Below are 14,873 nucleotides of genomic sequence, written 5' to 3' on the forward strand. Positions count from 1 at the left end.
GTCAGGCTGTTCTAGGCAGAGGGAACAACATGGAAGAAAACACAGAGACTTTGAGGAGAACAATATTTGGGACCTGGAGAGTAGCTCAGAATGGTTAGAATCTGAGGAGAAAGAATGGGAGGGGTGGCATGAGCTTAAGGCAGTAAAACTATTAGGTTAGAAAACAAGGGATAAGTTTAGCATCCTAGCATCCTGGAAAGAAGTATGGCACAGGGCTTAAACTACCTTCAACATTTACTAATTTGGGCTAGTTAACCTCTCTGTACCTTGGTTTCTTTGCCCTACCCACTCAGAGCTGGTTGTGAGGATTGTGAAGTAATGCATGAAAAATACTTGTCACAGTGCCTGATACTTAGTAAATACTCAATTTATTATTATTATTATTATTAGTAGTAGTAGTAGTAGTAGTAGTAGTAGTAGTAATATTTATCCTGACTCCTTAGAACCAGAAGGGGCCCTAAAAATTATCTAGTCTGATGTCCCTGTTTTTTTTTTAATGTTTATTTTAGTTTTGAGAGAGAGAGAGAGCATGAGTGGGGGGTGGGGGGGTGGGGAGAGAGAGAGGGAGACACAGAATCTGAAGCAGGCTCCAGGGTCTGAGCTGTCAGCACAGAGCCCAACGCAGGGCTCGAACCCATGAACTGCGAGATCATAACCTGAGCTGAGGTCGGACACTTAACTGACTGAGACACCCAGGTGCCCCTAATGTCCCTGTTTTAAAGGTGGAAAACCAAGGCCCAAAGTGGGGTGTATTTATAATCCCACAAAGCAAGTTAGTGGTAGAATTAAATCATACCCAGGCCTCCTGACTCCCAGCCTGCACCGTGTGGCTCCCTTACTATTGTCAGGCCACCTCTGACAGGTTCTCCCTCCCTCTACAGATGATTGTCTCCCCTCCTTTGTAAATAAATTTCAAGGCATTTATTTTGTGCTTATCCTATTTTTAGAACACTCTGGCACCTGTATGCAAATGATCCTCAGGGGACTTTGTCTGCTATGGTGACTTGGGCCAACTCCCCAAAGAAAGCAGCTATGAAACCAAAGGGAAAGCACAGCCCAGGGTGGGGTGGAGATCCTGCACTATCTTTCTAGTGAAGTCTTAGAAGTCCTGGGGAGTTCATTCTTTTTTTTTTAAGTTTATTTATTTTGAGAGAGAAAGAGAGAGAGTGAGGGTGAGTGGACGAGGGGCAGAGAGAAAGACAGGGAGAGAGAGAGAATCCCAAGCAGGCTCCGGCTGTCAGCGAGGAGCCCGGCTTAGGGCTCGAACTCATGAACTGTGAGATCATGACCTAAGCCGAAATCAACAGTCCGACATTTAACTGACTCAGCCACCCAGGCACCCCCTGAAGAGTTCATTCTAATCTCTTACTTGCCATCTGTATTTTAATTCTTTTTGTCTCTGTTTGGAAATGAGTTCATAAGGAGGTCTTTGGCCAGGTTCCAAGCTGAGTTTTTGGGATTCAAATGTCATGTCAGAAGGTAATGTGAAACCCAGGCCTGTGGACATTCATATCAGCTATTTAGCTGTGATGCTGGCTCACGTTCTGGAGAAATGATTCTTACTTTCAGGAAAATAGAAGTATCATGGGGGATTGGAGGGAAAAAGATAATTTTATCAGACAACCCAATGGTTCTGCCTTGCAGAACTGAAGAGAATTGGGACTAATGAGATGATAAGAAGGACACAGGAACAAGGCCTCAAGCACGTCTCCCATAAAGGGCAATTTCCCTGACCCTTGGCATAAGCAGCAGTGTCCCCATCCTCAGTGGCCTCACCATTTAGCACACACTTCCTGAATGTCTTCCAGGTGACAGGCCCAATGTTGGGCACCACAAACCCTTCAGTGGCTTTTCTTTGCAGGACAGTGTCCAAGCACCTGGCCTGGCCTCAATGATCTAGGTAGCTCCAGCCTCACTTCCTACTTCTACCCTCACCTAGTATTTTAACTATTCTGTTTCAGAGATCTAAAATGCTATCAATTGTAAATTATATTCTTATTTCAGAGATGTTAAAATGTGAAAAAGTGAACATCTTAGAGTCCTTCTGAGTATCTTATACTTCAGTGAAAATGGAACTGCTCGTACTCTCCCCAGACGCCATGGCGTTTCAGGCTTCACTTTTTTTTTTTAACTGTTTATTATATGAAATTTCAAACACGCAGTCAAATGGGGAGACTACATATTACATGCATTCCATAATCCATCTACAACAATTATCAACTTATGGTTTATCCTCCATGTTTTCTCTATATTTTGTTTTCCCTGGGCTATATTAAGAGCAACTGCCACTACCTACTATGGACTTAATTTTTCTTAATTATAGAAGTAATATATGCCCATTAAAAAAAACTTTAAGATTACATTCAGGCATAAAGCAAAAAAAACCATTATTGTTGTTGTGGTTCATTTCTTTCCAGTTTCTTTTCTATGAGTTTTTATCATAATTGAAGTCACACTGTATATTCAATTTTATATCCTGCTTTTTAAAAATGTAACATAGGGGCGCCTGGGTGGCACCCCTACTTCGGGGCCCCTACTTCAGTTGGGCGTCCGACTTCGGCTCAGGTCATGATCTCGCGGTCCGTGAGTTTGAGCCCCACGTCGGGCTCTGGGCTGACAGCTCAGAGCCTGGAGCCTATTTTGGATTCTGTGTCTCCCTCTCTCTCTGACCCTCCCCTGCTCATGCTGTGTCTCTCTCTGTCTCAAAAATAAATAAAACGTTAAAAAAATTTTTTTAATGTAACGTTATAGCATAAATATAGCTAAAATTATTAGCAAGTCTGTACAAATATGATTTTAATGACTTCATTGTACATCATAGGGAGGATGCACCAGATCCATTCATTAATTCATGTAGTCAACAATATTTATTGCACTTACATGTGTTGGGCACTATAAATAAGGTAAAAGAATGAGGCACAATCTCTGTTTTCTCAAAGTTTAGTTGTTCTCTATGGTTTAAATATTTAATTATTTTTTCAGTTTGGGGCTGTTATGAATCATGTTATAGTGATTAGTGATCATCCTTGTGCATAAAACTTTTCCTAGGTTTTAGATTATTTCCTTTAAATGGATTTTCAATAGTGAAATTCCTAATTCATGTTATCTTTGCCAGCATGGAATATGATGTTAGCTTAATTTTAGCTAATTCAATAGGTTAAAAATGGTACCTCATCATTTCAAATTACATTCCTCTGATTACATATGGAACAGTCATCTATATATTTATTAATCATTTGTTTTCTGCAAATTGTCTGTTTGACAAGGTTCCTATTTTTATCACTGTCAATTTCTCAGTACAAGGTCTGATTCTCATTTCCTTTTACTTGCTGTGACCTGGGAATGTATTAAGTATAATCTTGTTCCAAGCTTCTCTTTTTTCTCCTAGCCCTCTCCTACCTCACTTCTTCCCCCACCACTTGCTATCCTGAAGGGGAGTTGGGTGAGTCACCTAAATGATACAGGAAGTAAAAAATTAAGTAAATTCCTCAGAGAGACTTCTGAGAATGCTCTGAATGGTGCTGATGTCAATTTGGAGGCAAAAAGGGTGAAGAGGAAATGGGTTGCCAACTCTGATGCTAAATTTGTCTATGCCAAAGCACTGAGGTTTTATGGATGATGGTTCATTCAGTAGGTATCTTTAAAATACCTGCTACATGCTCAGATCTGTGCTGGGTGCTGATAAGGGCTTACTAGCTAGAGAAGACACAAATGAAATAGATCATAATTTTTTTTCTAAGGTTTATTTTGAGAGAGAGTGAGAGAGAGCATGGTGAATGTGGACGTGCGCTTGAACAGGAGAGGGGCAGAGAGAGAGAGAGAGAGGAAGAGAGAGTATCCCATGCTGCCAGCACAGAGCCTGACTTGGGGCTTGATCCCATGAACCATGAGACCATGACCAGAGCCAAAACCAAGAGTTGGAAGCCCAACAACTGAGCCACCCAGGCATCCCAGAAATAGGTTGTAATTAGTAGTCAACTATGTATATTTTAAAGGCATCCAGACTAAGTGGAAAGGTTCAGCAGATAATTAGTAATTTCCATCTAAAACTTAGAAGTGAGGGGTTGAGGGGAGGATAAAGAGCCAGTGTAGAAGACAGAGCAGGAGCAGGGGGAAAATAAAGGGAACACATTGATGAAGCAAGGTGATGCTGAGGAAAGGTGGGGTTTCAAGAAGAGGAATGTATGTTTGGGGGATGCCATCTTTGTTATTTAGGGCAAAAGAGAGACCACATTATCTGCCCTTCTCTTATTCATTCATTTCTTTGTTCAGTTAGTATTTTTGAATACTTGCCAGTTGCCAGGTACTGCTTTAGACATTGCAGAAGGTATAGAAATGAAAGACATAGCCCCTAAACCATAGTCTAAATGAGGAGATGCAGATGGGAGTGGAAACAAATCCCTGATATAGGTGCTGTGAGTCATTCATTCAAAAAATATTTATTGGGGCACCTGGGTGGCTCAGTCGGTTGAGGATCTGACTCTTGGTTTTGGTTCAGGTCATGATCCTAGGGTTGTGGGATCCAGACCTGCATCAGGCTCTGCACTGAGCATGGAACCTGCTTAAGATTCTCTCTCTTTCTCTCTCTCTCCCTCTGCCCCTGTCCCCTGCTTGTGTACTCTCTCTCTTTCTAAAATAAAATAAAATTAATATTTATTGAACACACAAGACATGCCAGATACATTGAGGAGCAATGAAAGGAAGTCCTATAACCTTTGGTTTATCTGCTTGAAGTAAAATGTGGAAATCATGGAAGTCAATAGTTATATCCTTGAGAGGTTTTGAGTTTTGAGTGTTTGACAGGGTTTTGTGTAAGAGACCAATGCCAAAAATAAGAATCCAGGGCATTCATTTCTCTGGGCCTTGGCTTCCCATCTGCAAAATGAGGGAGTTGACCCTATATGTATCTATCATAGGATTAGTCACATATGAGGTAGCTTCCCCACTAGACTGAGAATTCCCAGAGCAAGGATTACATGGGTCTTTGTCACTGGCACAGTGAAATGTTTGTGGTAAATCAGTAAATATTTGTGGAATTGATTATTCTTGTGAGGGCCTTCTAGCTCTAATATTCTGTGCTCTGCTGTTGCTAAAATAAAGTCCCAAGTACGTTCTGTGGAAGCCCAGAAGGAATGATGACAAATTTTGATGCTAGGTCCCAAAGAACTTTCCAGAATAGGCGCCTGCTGACCTGGACCTCAAAGTTAGATAGGATTACAGTGAACAGGGAAGTGCATTATAATCCCTAGTCCTGGATTCTAGTGACCTCTTTCCTGCCTTGTGCCCTCAAGGATCTATCAGTTACTACCTATATGCCCTTAGGCTTTAATTTTCTCACCTGTAAACCAGTAGTGACAATAATACATGGTATGCTGAAGAGAACATCATGTGGAGTCTGAATAGTTGGATTTGAGTCTTTGACTAGCCAAAAAGTAAGCAGCCATATGACCTTGGGAAAGTCACTTTACCTCTCTAGGTCTCAATTTCTCTACCTGCAAAATAAAGGAGTCAGACTAGATGAGCTAAGATTGATTTCTTCTGGCTCTAAACAGTCTGCATCCAGGGTCATTGTTAGGATCCAATAAGGTGATGCAACAAAATGTTTATAAACTCTAGGTGGTCCACAGTGTGGTCTGTATTGCTGAGGACAGATGGGTGTAACACCAAGCCAGCTCCAAGGGATCACTTTCTCCATTCCTCGGTCCTCGGCTTCTCCCAGACTCCATTGAACCTCTCTGAAAAGCTTCTCTACCTCTGGTTTCCTCCCACTCCCATGGGGCACAAAGCCTTGGCTTTCTGCTGCTGCAAATACAAAGGGCTTGGAGCTTGACAGGTGTGGGTCAAAGGGTGAGGTGTAGGGAGAGCCAGCCCAGAAGCTCTCCTTACTGCCTTCCTGGTGCTCATTATTTCTATCTCCCAACATGGCCCAGAGGGAGTGAATTGAATAGGAGGGAGGGAGGAGTCTGGCCTGGAGGAGAAAGTATGCAACAGGGCAGTATCCAGGGATGGAGGCCCCAGAAACAACCTCTTACCAGTTGTGTGACCTTCCAGGATGTGTCACTGCTTTGTGTCTCCTGCTTTATCTATAACATGGAAAGGGACCAGTAAGAGGAGGTGGTTTGTATGATCTCACAGACCCTTTTATAACCAAAGGGGTTATAAATGAGGTTTGAAATGAGTTTTCCCTACCAACCACATGGTCAGCTCTTGAGTTTCATTCAGCATTCTTATTAGTGCCTACTATGTCCCAAGTGCTATAGTCAAGGGCCTGGAATTTAGCTAAATATAGGATTGGGTCTCAAGATGCTCATAATCTGAAAGAGGAGACAGACAAATAAACCAGTACTATAATAAATGTGATGTGTCCAGTGACATAATGCCAAACCATGAAAGGGCAGAAAGGGAAGTTACTTTGTCAGGGGAGGGAAGGCCAGGAAAAGCTTCAGAGAGGATGTGACCTTTGAATGAGTTTACAAATTATAAAAGAGAAGGGGATTCCAGGCAAACATCTGCATATCAACAAAAGGCCACAAGTAGTTAGGCAAAACTGGAACTCACGGGTTCAGTGGAGGTATGAGAAGGAAAGAACTGGAAGGGAAGCTTGAGCTAGATCCTGAACACTCTGTGTGTTCTACTGAGAAATTTGGACCCTATGGTGGGGGCTATGGGAGGCCAGAGAAGGGATTTAGACCAAGAGGGAAATGATGAGATTTAGATTTTAGAAAGACCCATCTGACATTGTAGTATGCTCTATTGAAAATGTTGCAGACACCCAATAAATTCATCCTTTCAACAAGTATTTATTAGAAATCTCCCCCACCTTATGTGCTAGTGCTGTGCCAGTCACGGAGACACAATAGTAAGCAAAACCAGACATCCTGTTCTTGTGGCACTTGCAGTTTGGCAAGGGAGACTGACTTTAATCAAATAACTGCACGACTAAATACAAAATTACAGTGAGGATGAGTGCTACAAAGGAGAAGTACATGGTGCCAGGACAGCATGTAATTGGAGTATTTGACTTTACCAGGATGGTCAGGGCAGCTTCTCTGCTGAGTTGAGCTAAGCTCCAAAGGAAGAGTGTTGCCTCAAGGAAAGGCACTAGGAAGGCTTTACGGGAACAGCCTCTCAGGCTTCAGACTCCCATCTGACACATATTTACCTTCCAAAGCAAACTTCAAGCAAGTATTGCGTTGTACTCATCCTTTTATCTTCGGGACCTAGCAGACACTAACCATAGAATCAGCGAAGATTTGAAAGAAAAGGAAGGTAAAAGAGGAAAACCTATTAGGCACCTTAGATATTTGAAGATAGCAGTGCTATTTCCTAGAGTACTAAACATCTTCCATCCTGTAGTTGTTCCCCCTGTAAAACAGTTTCAAGTTCCTGTCACTGTTCTGGTTATTCTGCTAATTGTGAAGGTCCCTGTGACAGGTGACTTAAAACAGAGACATAGCCTTGTGCCAGGAGCCATGGTCTCTTGGAGCCAAAAGACTTGGTATTCTTTAAGCCCCTTTCCATCATTCACTGTCTTTCACCTCTGCAAGCATCAGTTGCCTCTGTTGTGGAATGGGGTTTTGGTTCTTCTCTCATAGGATTTCTTTGGGAATTAACTGAGATAACTGAGATAATAAACTTTATAACCTCTAAGAGCTAAACAAACATAGGATTTAAATTTTTGGAGGGCTGCCACGTGAGTGAAAAATTAGATTTATTCTTTGTGTCTCCAGAGAACAGAATTAAATCAATGGATAGAAATTACCACATGCAGATTTCAGCTCAAGAGAAGGAAGAAATGTTCTAATAATCAGAACTGTCCATCAATGGAATGGCTGCCTTTTAAGGTAGTGGGTGTCCAACATTAGAAACACTCAGTACAAGTATGCCGTGGAATGAATTCCTAGTTTGAGTGAGAGGGTAAGTTGAATAATATTTAAGGTTTACTTTTAACTTTATAATTCAACAATCTGGTAGTCAAGACAAGTGGAGGAACTGGGAGGGGGCATATGTGGCAGAGAGCAGCATGAACAGAAATATGGAGCAGAAATGAGTGTGGCATGTGTGGGCGACCATGAGGAAACTCCAGAAAGAAATGAAGAGTCTGTGTGGTTTGATGATTCAGTGGAAGATAAAGAAGATAACTAATATTGGTTGAGCACACGTGTGCCAGACACACGTGATTCCATTTAAACTCTCTGGGTAATTTCCAGCCTTACCCTCTGGTGGAGGGGAGATTGTTCACCCCAGGAAACCTTAGAGGACCCCCCTCTCTGGGAGGGGGGCGGGGTACTGCAGAGTGGATTGGTCCTGTCCTAGGGGGAAGAAGGGGATCAAGAATACATAGTCTGGTTGGGCTATAGGTTGTGTTGAAAATGCACAGGCTGTGGTCAAAAGACAGAATTTGAATCCTGACTCTGTCTCCTTACAGTTTGTGACTCTAGCAATTTACTTAACTTCTGTGATCCTCAGTGGATTTATGTATAAAATGGAGACTCAAATTTGTCCTGCTTTAGGCTGCTGTAACAATTAAGATAAATGATGTAGAATAAAGAGCATCCTGGGAAAAGCACAGGCTTTGGAATCAGACCTAGGTTTGAATCTCAGTCCGGCATGAACTGGTTGCAAGATCTTAGGCAAATTATTTAACTTTTTCTCATCTGTAAATAGAGATAACAGTATTTCAAGGTTATTTGGTAATTAAATAAAATAGGTTAAGTGCTTAGCATGGTGGCTGGCCTGTAATAATTCTCAACTGTCTTATTTTGTTACTATAAATAATAAGTGAGATCCCATATATAAAACATTTATCAAAATGCCTGGCACAGAGTAGGTGTTCAGTTGATGTTAGCTTCTCTGCCCCTTACCTATGTGTCTGTCTGCCACATGGGGCTGCTGGAGGCCAGGGCGGCGGCTTGCTCACCCTGGTGTCCACTGTCTGGAATAATGCTCTGCCCATATAAAGAGCTCAATGAATGCCTGCTTCATAGAAGTGAATTGATTGCTCTTGATGACATGGTCTCCTTCCTCAAGTAGCCAGTGAGTCATGCCTCTTTCTCCTCCTTCCTGTCTCCTCTTTGGTTCTATTTCTGACTCTCATCAGTGGGAGGGGAATCAATGTTTGTTGAAGTGATTTTTAAAAATAAAAGAGAGAGGGAGAGAGAGGGAGGTTCAGGAACAGTTCTCTGGGCTACTTTCCATTGAGCACAGGATGGTGAGAGCTGGATTGTTGTTTCCAACCTTGCTTCTTTTCAAGGGAAATGACAATAACAATAATATCAACAGTAATAGCAGGAACTACTATGGACTTTATTGCATACCTACTATGTGCCTGGCACTCTGCCAGGCTCTCCAAATACGTTATCTATAATCTTCACACAACCGCTTTAAGGTTGGTATTATCACTTTACAAATGAGAAAACTTAAGCTTAGAAGGGTTAAGTAATAATGAAAATGATATGTACTCCCATATTTGAGTACCTATTATGAGCTAGACATTTTAAAAAATCTTATTTAATTGCAAACAGCCTACAAAGTAGGGATTATTATTTCTATTCCAGATGTGAGGAAGCTGAATCTCAAAGAGATAAAAAAACAAAACAGAACAAAACAAAACAAACAAACAAACAAAACAAACAAAAAAACCCCAAGCTTTCCAAAACCACATAATGGCAGAGCTGGTGATGAATGGTGAACTGGTGATGAATGGCAGAGCTGGGAGTCAGACCAAAGCCTGCTCAACTTTTACACTCATCCATTCCCTATCAGGCCATTTGCTACTCTTTGAGGGAAGCATCATATTGAGACTCTGACTGGAAGCAGCCCTCAGCAGGTTTGAATGAGTGGGAAGTGACACATAGCATGAAACTCATCTACTCCAGCTGGGCAGACTCTGGGAAGCTGGCCCTGTTCCTGGGGCTAACTCTGAAAGTGCAAAAATAGTAACTGAGGCTTTTATGGCTCTTACTATGTACTAGGAACTTTTCTAAGCATTTTAGGTATAATAACTTTCTTAATGTTCTTAATGTTTCTAATGTTTCTTAATGAAGTAGATATTGTTGTTATTCCCACTTTAAAGATGAAGAGACTAAGGCTCAAAAAGGCAAATTGGGGGCGCCTGGGTGGCTTGGTCAGTTAAGCGTCGGACTTCGGCTCAGGTCATGATCTCACGGTCCATGAGTTCAAGCCCCGTGTCGGGCTCCGTGCTGACAGCTCAGAGCCTGGAGCCTGTTTCAGATTCTGTGTCTCCCTCTCTCTCTGCCCCTCCCCTATTCATGCTCTGTCTCTCTCTGTCTCAAAAATAAATAAACGTTAAAAAAATTAAAAAAAAAAAACAAAAAAAAAAAAACAAAACAAAAAGGCAAATTGCCCAAGAAGGAGATTACACAAGAGCATAAATACCAGGAGATAGTGATCATTAGGAGGCATTTAAAAGGCTGCCTACCATAGTCACATAGTAAGTGCTAGAACAGGGATTCACACCCAGGAGTCTAACCCCAGAGACCACCCTCAATTTCAAGACTGTGTAGCCTTTTTGTTTGGCAAGTGATGATTGAACCTCCACTGTGTGCACAGCCCTGTGCTAGGCACTAGGAGAACAGAGATGAAACTGGTTCCATGTCCAAGCTCATTTAGTATTCCATACTAGGATTTATTTTGTTTTATTTTATTTTATTTTATTTTATTTTATTTTATTTTATTTTATTTTATTTTATTTTATTTTATTTTATTTCATTTTATTTTAAGTAACCTCTACACCCAATATGGGCTCAAATTCATGACCCCGAGATCAAGAGTTGCATGTTCTACCAACCGAACCAGCCAGGCACTCCCCATACCAAGATTTCTAATTAATTGGGCATCAATTGGGTGACAGGACCCCCCCTGTCAAAGAGCTGGGGCACAGGGCCAGACTCCAGTCAGAGATGGAGGCCTCAAAACTCTCACAGGGAAATGATACAACACAGGCAGAGTGAGAAAAGTTGAGACCAGCTGCTTAGAAATCCTGCCTGGGCCTTTAAATCTCTAGTCTGGATGGGTGGCTTAATTCTAAACCTCACAGGACAAGATTTGGGGCCTGGCCTGCAGATGGGTGGGAGGAGTCTCATTTGTGGTGTGGGAGCTCAGGAAGCAAAGGCAAGGGGTGTGGGGTGGATTAAATACTGTTCAAGTGTTTCATAGGTCCAAAAAACTTCTGCATAGATAGTGCAAATTGATGATTTCTCTCAGTAGTGCCTAAAATTCCCAGTGTTATGTGTTCACTCACTCATCCGTCTCTTCATTCATTTATATATTAATTCATTCATCCACTCACTCATTTATGAACTGGAGAACTTTTAGAAAGAACTCTTACCAGAGCTCGTAGGAAGAAATATTGTATGTGGTCAGAAGGGATACTCTGATAAGCTGCTTGAGGTAAAGAGTAAGACACCCAAAGATCATGCTCAATAAACAGGAGTTGGAGATTTATATGCTCCCCAAGGATAGTGGGTGTAGTAAGTACAGATTTTTTTGCTGAGTAAAGTTGTGCAAGTCTAGACCAGAGCTGAATTGCTGAGGACATGGAGAAAATGAGGTAACAGATAACTGTTGTCTTTGATTTCTCATCACTTCACCTCCAATTCATCACCATGCCCTATGTAACTCATCTCTTAAATACCTCTTGAATCTGTTTGACTTCATTCTCATTGCTACCACTCTAGTTTAAATCCTTATTGGGACTTACTTGAACCACTGCAAAGATCTTCTAACTAGCCTTCCTGCTTTCCATCTCTTCTTCCAGTCCATTCCCCACATCACAGCCAGAGTGATCTTTCTAAATAAAGTTCAGATCTAATTATGTTAATCCCCTGCCTCAAAATCTTTTATTTTAAAAGATAAAGTCCAAGGGCACCTGAGTGGCTCAGTTGGTTAAGCATCTGCCTTCGGCTCAGGTCATGATCTCATGGTTCATGAGTTTGAGCCCCAAGTCTGGCTCTCTGCTGTCAGCACGGAGCCCACTTCAGATCCTCTGTCTCCCTTTCTCCCTGTCCCTCCCCTGTGCTCTCCCTCTCTTGTCTCTCAAAAATAAATAAATAAACTTAAAAAAAAAGATAAAGTCCAAACCCCATAGCACAACATTTAAAGCTCTTTCTAGCTTCAGCACTTATCCATTACCCATTTCCCATTTCTTACCATTCCTTAAGTTCTTTTGGAGTACTCAATGGCAAAAACTCTTCTTCTGCCAAAATACTTTTCCCTCACTTCACTGCTTGGAAAATTCTTCTTTAGCAAAGTCCCTGATGGGGTGCCTGGGTGGCTCGGTTGGTTAGGTGTCCAACTCTTGATTTCAGCTAAGGTAATGATCCCATGGTTGTGGGATCGAGCCTGGCATTGGGCTCTGTGCTGAGCATGGAGCTGGCTTAGGATTTTCTCTCTGTCTCTCTCTTTCTCTCTTTCTCTTTCCTTCTGTCCCTCTCCCCTGCTTGCTCACTCAGTTGCTCTCTCTCTTCCTCAAATAAAAAGAAAGTCCCTGTTATCCTCCTACTATTGTCAAATAAGCACATCTTCAGGCCAATGCTTCTGGACTTGGTACAGATTCCATTAGTGGGAGTTACGCTGTCTACCACGTTTATGATTCTCCTCGTGGGCATATTATAAGATTGCATTTTTTTGGATGTGGGTGTGTGACTTGCTTTGGCTAGTGAAGTGGGAGAAGTAGAAGTTTTAAGAGCCAAAATATGACTCACACACTTTTCCCCCCTCTGGTAGCTGCCCTGTCAGCTACGGAAGACAAAAAGCAGAGCACCCAGCCAACTGTTAATAGATATGTAGCAATAGTGAAAAATAAAACCTCGTTTAAGCTGCTGAAATTTGGGGATTGCTTTGCTACTAAATAACTCAGTATATCCTAACTGATACACTATCTCTGCTTTGACAACTTCTATAATTACCCCAAACCACCATGTTTATACCTTACCTGACTTGTGTGACACATTTTTTTTTTTAAGTTTATTTATTTTGAGAGAGAAAGAGAAAGAGAGAGAGCATGTGTACACAAGGTGGGAGGCGCAGGGAGAGAGGGAGAGGGAGAATCCCAAGCAGGCTCTGCACTGCCAGTGCAAGCCTGACGCATTTTCTTTATACTGCTTATCTGGAACTAATGACATATTGCCACATACTGCTAGTTATCAGTCTAATGCTCCCCATTAGCATTAGCTACCTCTGCACTTTTACTGAGACTTCCTCAAGTTAGGGATAGTGCCTTGTTCATTTTTATATCACACAAAGTATGGTCCATGGCTAAGGTATAAATTGTAATGAGTGTAGGAGTCAGACTTATTTTTTTTTAATGTTTATTTGTTTTTGAGAGAGCGCAAGCGGGGGAGGGGCAGAGAGAGTAGGGAACAGAGGATCCAAAGGGGGCTCTGCGCTGACAGCAGTAAGCCTGATGTGGGGCTCAAACTCACAAACCGCGAGATCATGACTTGAACTGAAGTTGGATGCTCAACCAACTGAGCTGGAGCTCATCCAACCCAGGTACCCCTCAGATAGATTTATTTTGAGTTCTAATTCTGATACTTAGCGGCAATCTTCTTAAGCCTCAGTTTCCTTATCTGGAATAAAATAGAGTAATCATATATATCCTACAGAGTTTTTCTGAAATGTGTGGATAACAGGTGCAGCATATACACAAATAATGGCATACTAGAATTATTGTCCCCTTATTTTATTATCATTATAGATTGTGTTCAGTAAATACTTGTGGATAAATCCTTCATTGATTGGAGTTTAGTGGTATGTGTGTTGGACTTGGAATCAGAAGTCCTGGATTTAAGGCATAGCTTTTGTCTCCAGCTTTGTGACCTTAGGAAAGTCACTTCCCCTGCCTGCATTTTTGCATTCTCAACTATAAAATGTAAATGCTAGTGAATAGACATTTCTCCAAAGAAGACATCCAGATGGCTAACAGACACATGAAAAAATGCTCAACATCTCTCATCGTCAGGGAAACACAAATCAAAACCACAACGAGATACCATGTCACACCAGTCAGAATGGGTAACATTAACAACTCAGGCAACAACAGATGTTGACAAGGATGTGGAGAAAGAGGATCTCTTTTGCACTGCTGATGGCAATGCAAACTGGTACATCCACTCTAGAAAACAGTATGGAGATTCCCCAAAATATTAAAACTAGAACTACTCTATGACCCAGCAATTGCACTAGTAGGTATTTATCCAAGGGATACAGGAGTGCTGTTTCAAAGGTGCACACGCACCCCAATGTTTATAGCAGCACTATCGACAATAGCCAAAATATGTAAAGAGCCCAAATGTCCATCCATCGATGGATGAATGGATAAAGAAGATGTGGTGTATGTATGTATATATATATATATATATATATATATATATATATATATATATACAATGGAGTATTACTCAACAATCAAAAAAAAAATGAAATCTTGCCATTTGCAACAACATGGATGGAACTAGAGTATATTATGCTATGCAAAATTAGAGAAAGACAAATATATGACTTCATTCATTTGTGGAATTTAAGATACAAAACAGATGAACGTAATGGAACGAAAGCAAAAATAATGTAAAAACAGAGAGGGAGATAAACCATAAGAGACTCTTAAATATAGAGAACAAACTGAGGGTTGCTGGAGGGGTATAGGGTAGGGAGATGGGCTAAATGGACAAGGGACATTAAGGAGGACACTTGTTGGGATGAGCACTTGTTGGGATGGGTGATATATGTAAGTGATGAATCACTAAATTCTATTCCTGAAATCATTATTACACTATATGTTAATTGAGTTAGATTTAAATTTTTTTTTAAATGTCACATGCTTTACTGACTGAGCCAGCCGGGCACCCCTC

At 41.4% G+C, this 14,873-nt stretch overlaps 1 protein-coding gene across 1 annotated transcript in view; it reads left to right on the plus strand.

The window, feature by feature from the left end:
• Positions 1-14,873, plus strand: part of RAB3B (RAB3B, member RAS oncogene family) — a 64,331-nt gene that overhangs the window by 31,617 nt on the left and 17,841 nt on the right. The gene's annotated exons all lie outside the window — the stretch shown is intronic.

The sequence above is a fragment of the Prionailurus viverrinus genome, chromosome C1, assembly GCF_022837055.1.
Source record: "Prionailurus viverrinus isolate Anna chromosome C1, UM_Priviv_1.0, whole genome shotgun sequence".
Classification (NCBI taxonomy): domain Eukaryota; kingdom Metazoa; phylum Chordata; class Mammalia; order Carnivora; family Felidae; genus Prionailurus; species Prionailurus viverrinus.